A 6297-nucleotide genomic window follows, 5' to 3' on the forward strand; every position below is an offset into this window, starting at 1 on the left:
TCGGCATCCCAGTCACAAATCGAGGGGCATGTCGAGATTTAAACATGCCATTGAAAAGTTCAATGAATCTCAAAAGATCTAGGAGTTTTCGATACATTTAAAACTTAAGTTTCCTTTTCGTTTTTCATGGTGGAAATTGGTAAATCGTCATTTACCTACCTTTAAATATTCTGCAACTAGATTACGACATCCCTTTTCTAGGTTGTAGAGTATTGTGTTGGATCCTAGCCTTGGTGTTTCATTTGGGTGTCACATAAAGGATTCAAATCAACTTAACTTGAATTTTCTCCCGTTTTGTAGATGTCAAAGTATGACAACTATGGTCTTCCCAAATCCGGTGGAACAAGCATTCCACATGAAGATGATATTCTGCGATATGATCGAGGAACAAGAGACCATGCTTCACTTCCTCCACCTCCTCTAATTATTCTACCTAACCCACAAGTTCAATGCCTTGAAAAGTTCAAACTCACTCAAGCCCTTCTGGCAAGTAAACATGAAGATGGGAAACCTATGTGTGCACACGTCTTAGAGATGTAGTCACACATCGATAGGTTAAGGATGTTGGGTGTCAAGATTTCAGGCGAGTTGGCTATTGATTGGGTTCTTCAGTTACTTCCTGAATCATATAGTGAGTTCTTTAGAGAGTACTATATGATGCATCACGACGTGACCCTCATTGATCTCACCTATTTGCTTATAGCTGCCGAATCAGCAATGATTTGGCGTGCTGGTCAAGCAAATTTGTCTGGTGAGTCAAACTCCCAAACTGCAATATGCACTAGCAACATCAGAAGTCTAGAAATAACTAAGTCTATGATTGTCCGATGAGCTATGCCAAAGGAGTCCATTTGCTTTTATTGCCAAGAGAATGGGCATTGGAGATGAAGCTGTCCTAACTACCTGAGAAATCTAAGAGATGGGAGAGTCACGATGCATGGCTCTACTTCATGTAAAATCCATTAACTAACTCTTTTAAGTTCCTATTCTAGATTCTTAATACATGATGTAATTGTTGGATTAGTGTCTAAGCCCATAACTATTTTGGTATGTACTTGACCCGATGGTGCATGGTCCTTTTGGGTTGCCTTCACCAAAGCAACTTGATAGGATGAATTATGGAGAGAAAGGATTAAATATGATTTATTAATATATTATGGGAATAATATATTAAAGGAGAAATCATATTGTTTAATTAATATTAGTCAATAATTAATTAGTAATTAGTTTTGTGACTAAAAGATATTAATTAAACTAAAGGGACTGAAATTGTAATTATAAGATAATTGCAATTTGGGCCATGGATTGCCTTATATTATAAGGTGGACGAATTCTATGGGGGAAGCCCATATGAAATCGTCCAAGGCCTTAAGGAAAAAGGCTCCATGGGTTGCTTAGGGCTTAAGCAACCAAATTAGGGTTTCCTTGTTAGATAACCCTAATTGCCTCACTATATATAAATCCCTTAAGGACCAAAAACGTGGCTAAGCTTCTTGCTAGGGTTTTAACACGGTTTTGGCAGCCTCCATCCTCTCTCCTCTTCATCCTATTGCTTATGGTGTTTGTGAACCATTAGAGGAGTGACACTTGTGACTCTAAGCCTTCCAAAGTCAATACAAGGAGATTTGGGATTGTTATTGCTACATAACAATCAAGGTAACATTATAAACCTATTCTCATGTTAATATGATTATTTGAATGCTAGAATTAGGGTTTATAGTCTTGGATAACTTGCATGTACAATAGAGAAACCTAGATCCAAGCATTAGGGTTTGTATGAGCACGTAGGATGTCTTATGACCAAAACCCATCAGTGGTATCAGAGCCAGGTTTGGTTTCTATTGTATTGATGCTTGATATGTTTGAAAAATTCGATTTTTTGGTTTCTGGAGGCTGGACTCGCCGAGTCCATAGCTGAAATCGCCTAGTATTTTAAAAGTGTAAAACACACCCTTATACTATGTATAACATTAAAAGTATAATATTATATATGTATAACTTAAATGCTAGTCTTACCGTTAGTAGGCCTCATTCACGAAGCCGATCTATAAGGGGGTATAAGGTTATGGCCTATAAAATGGTCGTTTAATGGGTGTCCACTCTCACCCACCGCTTCCTTGATTGGTGGAGGGTCGTTAGCCGAACGGGTAGGATAGGGCAAACCCTTTCCATTAAAAGTATAATGAAGTATATAGTAGCTAAATGTTTTTGAAAATTCCCAATCTTAGTTACTTTAGGCAAAAGTGAATTGATGCAATTCCATGAAATTACACTTTGTGCCCTTGTGAAGACGTTAGTGGAGCGCGTGTGGTTAACCAGCACACTAAATGGTTCTAAGAAAAGGTAGCAAAGGGTAACTCAATGTTTGTCATAGTTTGGTAGAGCGTGTGTGGTTAACCGACACATCGAATAGGTGACTGTAACATTGGGGGCACCATGTAAGTTTGCATGGTTATTCGCACCCTGTTTTGTGATCGTCGGCATCCCAGTCACAAATCGAGGGGCATGTCGAGATTTAAACATGCCATTGAAAAGTTCAATGAATCTCAAAAGATCTAGGAGTTTTCGATACATTTAAAACTTAAGTTTCCTTTTCGTTTTTCATGGTGGAAATTGGTAAATCGTCATTTACCTACCTTTAAATATTCTGCAACTAGATTACGACATCCCTCTTCTAGGTTGTAGAGTATTGTGTTGGATCCTAGCCTTGATGTTTCATTTGGGTGTCACATAAAGGATTCAAATCAACTTAACTTGAATTTTCTCCCGTTTTGTAGATGTCAAAGTATGACAACTATGGTCTTCCCAAATCCGGTGGAACAAGCTTTCCACATGAAGATGATATTCTGCGATATGATCGAGGAACAAGAGATCATGCTTCACTTCCTCCACCTCCTCCAATTATTCTCCCTAACCCACAAGTTCAATGCCTTGAAAAGTTCAAACTCACTCAAGCCCTTCTGGCAAGTAAACATGAAGATGGGAAACCTATGTGTGCACACGTCTTAGAGATGAAGTCACACATCGATAGGTTAAGGATGTTGGGTGTCAAGATTTCAGGCGAGTTGGCTATTGATTGGGTTCTTCAGTTACTTCCTGAATCATATAGTGAGTTCTTTAGAGAGTACTATATGATGCATCACGACGTGACCCTCATTGATCTCACCTATTTGCTTATAGCTGCCGAATCAGCAATGATTTGGCGTGCTGGTCAAGCAAATTTGTCTGGTGAGTCAAACTCCCAAACTGCAATATGCACTAGCAACATCAGAAGTCTAGAAATAACTAAGTCTATGATTGTCCGATGAGCTATGCCAAAGGAGTCCATTTTCTTTTATTGCCAAGAGAATGGGCATTGGAGATGAAGCTGTCCTAACTACCTGAGAAATCTAAGAGATGGGAGAGTCACGATGCATGGCTCTACTTCATGTAAAATCCATTAACTAACTCTTTTAAGTTCCTATTCTAGATTCTTAATACATGATGTAATTGTTGGATTAGTGTCTAAGCCCATAACTATTTTGGTATGTACTTGACCCGATGGTGCATGGTCCTTTTGGGTTGCCTTCACCAAAGCAACTTGATAGGATGAATTATGGAGAGAAAGGATTAAATATGATTTATTAATATATTATGGGAATAATATATTAAAGGAGAAATCATATTGTTTAATTAATATTAGTCAATAATTAATTAGTAATTAGTTTTGTGACTAAAAGAGATTAATTAAACTAAAGGGACTGAAATTGTAATTATAAGATAATTGCAATTTGGGCCATGGATTGCCTTATATTATAAGGTGGACGAATTCTATGGGGGAAGCCCATATGAAATCGTCCAAGGCCTTAAGGAAAAAGGCTCCATGGGTTGCTTAGGGCTTAAGCAACCAAATTAGGGTTTCCTTGTTAGATAACCCTAATTGCCTCACTATATATAAATCCCTTAAGGACCAAAAACGTGGCTAAGCTTCTTGCTAGGGTTTTAACACGGTTTTGGCAGCCTCCATCCTCTCTCCTCTTCATCCTATTGCTTATGGTGTTTGTGAACCATTAGAGGAGTGACACTTGTGACTCTAAGCCTTCCAAAGTCAATACAAGGAGATTTGGGATTGTTATTGCTACATAACAATCAAGGTAACATTATAAACCTATTCTCATGTTAATATGATTATTTGAATGCTAGAATTAGGGTTTATAGTCTTGGATAACTTGCATGTACAATAGAGAAACCTAGATCCAAGCATTAGGGTTTGTATGAGCACGTAGGATGTCTTATGACCAAAACCCATCAGTGGTATCAGAGCCAGTTTTGGTTTCTATTGTATTGATGCTTGATATGTTTGAAAAATTCGATATTTTGGTTTCTGGAGGCTGGACTCGCCGAGTCCATAGCTGAAATCGCCTAGTATTTTAAAAGTGTAAAACACACCCTTATACTATGTATAACATTAAAAGTATAATATTATATATGTATAACTTAAATGCTAGTCTTACCGTTAGTAGGCCTCATTCACGAAGCCGATCTATAAGGGGGTATAAGGTTATGGCCTATAAAATGGTCGTTTAATGGGTGTCCACTCTCACCCACCGCTTTCTTGATTGGTGGAGGGTCGTTAGCCGAACGGGTAGGATAGGGCAAACCCTTTCCATTAAAAGTATAATGAAGTATATAGTAGCTAAATGTTTTTGAAAATTCCCAATCTTAGTTACTTTAGGCAAAAGTGAATTGATGCAATTCCATGAAATTACACTTTGTACCCTTGTGAAGACGTTAGTGGAGCGCGTGTGGTTAACCGGCACACTAAATGGTTCTAAGAAAAGGTAGCAAAGGGTAACTCAATGTTTGTCATAGTTTGGTAGAGCGTGTGTGGTTAACCGACACATCGAATAGGTGACTGTAACATTGGGGGCACCATGTAAGTTTGCATGGTTATTCGCACCCTGTTTTGTGATCGTCGGCATCCCAGTCACAAATCGAGGGGCATGTCGAGATTTAAACATGCCATTGAAAAGTTCAATGAATCTCAAAAGATCTAGGAGTTTTCGATACATTTAAAACTTAAGTTTCCTTTTCGTTTTTCATGGTGGAAATTGGTAAATCGTCATTTACCTACCTTTAAATATTCTGCAACTAGATTACGACATCCCTCTTCTAGGTTGTAGAGTATTGTGTTGGATCCTAGCCTTGATGTTTCATTTGGGTGTCACATAAAGGATTCAAATCAACTTAACTTGAATTTTCTCCCGTTTTGTAGATGTCAAAGTATGACAGCTATGGTCTTCCCAAATCCGGTGGAACAAGCTTTCCACATGAAGATGATATTCTGCGATATGATCGAGGAACAAGAGATCATGCTTCACTTCCTCCACCTCCTCCAATTATTCTCCCTAACCCACAAGTTCAATGCCTTGAAAAGTTCAAACTCACTCAAGCCCTTCTGGCAAGTAAACATGAAGATGGGAAACCTATGTGTGCACACGTCTTAGAGATGAAGTCACACATCGATAGGTTAAGGATGTTGGGTGTCAAGATTTCAGGCGAGTTGCCTATTGATTGGGTTCTTCAGTTACTTCCTGAATCATATAGTGAGTTCTTTAGAGAGTACTATATGATGCATCACGACGTGACCCTCATTGATCTCACCTATTTGCTTATAGCTGCCGAATCAGCAATGATTTGGCGTGCTGGTCAAGCAAATTTGTCTGGTGAGTCAAACTCCCAAACTGCAATATGCACTAGCAACATCAGAAGTCTAGAAATAACTAAGTCTATGATTGTCCGATGAGCTATGCCAAAGGAGTCCATTTGCTTTTATTGCCAAGAGAATGGGCATTAGAGATGAAGCTGTCCTAACTACCTGAGAAATCTAAGAGATGGGAGAGTCACGATGCATGGCTCTACTTCATGTAAAATCCATTAACTAACTCTTTTAAGTTCCTATTCTAGATTCTTAATACATGATGTAATTGTTGGATTAGTGTCTAAGCCCATAACTATTTTGGTATGTACTTGACCCGATGGTGCATGGTCCTTTTGGGTTGTCTTCACCAAAGCAACTTGATAGGATGAATTATGGAGAGAGAGGATTAAATATGATTTATTAATATATTATGGGAATAATATATTAAAGGATAAATCATATTGTTTAATTAATATTAGTCAATAATTAATTAGTAATTAGGTTTGTGACTAAAAGAGATTAATTAAACTAAAGGGACTGAAATTGTAATTATAAGATAATTGCAATTTGGGCCATGGATTGCCTTATATTATAAGGTGGACGAATTCTATGGGGGA

Source organism: Lactuca serriola, chromosome 8 (genome assembly GCF_051521515.1).
Source record: "Lactuca serriola cultivar US96UC23 chromosome 8, Lser_US96UC23_V15, whole genome shotgun sequence".
Taxonomy (NCBI): Eukaryota; Viridiplantae; Streptophyta; class Magnoliopsida; order Asterales; family Asteraceae; genus Lactuca; species Lactuca serriola.